Source organism: Protomyctophum parallelum (genome assembly GCF_964188405.1).
Source record: "Protomyctophum parallelum genome assembly, chromosome: 10".
In the NCBI taxonomy this organism is placed as follows: domain Eukaryota; kingdom Metazoa; phylum Chordata; class Actinopteri; order Myctophiformes; family Myctophidae; genus Protomyctophum; species Protomyctophum parallelum.
The window spans coordinates 51,195,989-51,196,502 of record NC_139704.1 but is presented as its reverse complement, the minus strand read 5'-3'; positions in this window follow the sequence as shown (position 1 = coordinate 51,196,502).

Here is a 514-nt window from a genome sequence, read left to right as displayed (position 1 = left end):
ATTCACACATTTAAAGTTACAATTTACAATTTAGGCATTTATCAGACGCTCTTAATCCATTTATTAATCCATTTATCAGACGCTCTTAATCCAGAGCGATTTACAATCAGCAAGAACAGAAAGCATGGCAATACATCACATACATAAAAAGTAGGTCATGAAACATGTGTAAACTAAGAACGTAAGAGTGGAATATCTAATGAAACTATACATATAAACTATACATATAAACTATACACATATATATACTATACTATACTATACTATACTATACTATACAAATGTACTATAAAGTGCTATGACTATATGACTACATAAAATGCAATTATAGTGCTGTCTACATAACATGCTATAAGTCTGTATCAAATGCTATCTAAGTCTACATAAAGTGCTATCTAAGGGGCTAGGGTAAGTGCTACGGGCCATGATGGAGTCTGAAAAGGTGGGTTTTCAGACTGCGGCGGAAGATTTTACTCAAACAATTATCCACATAATGGAAACAATAATTATAATA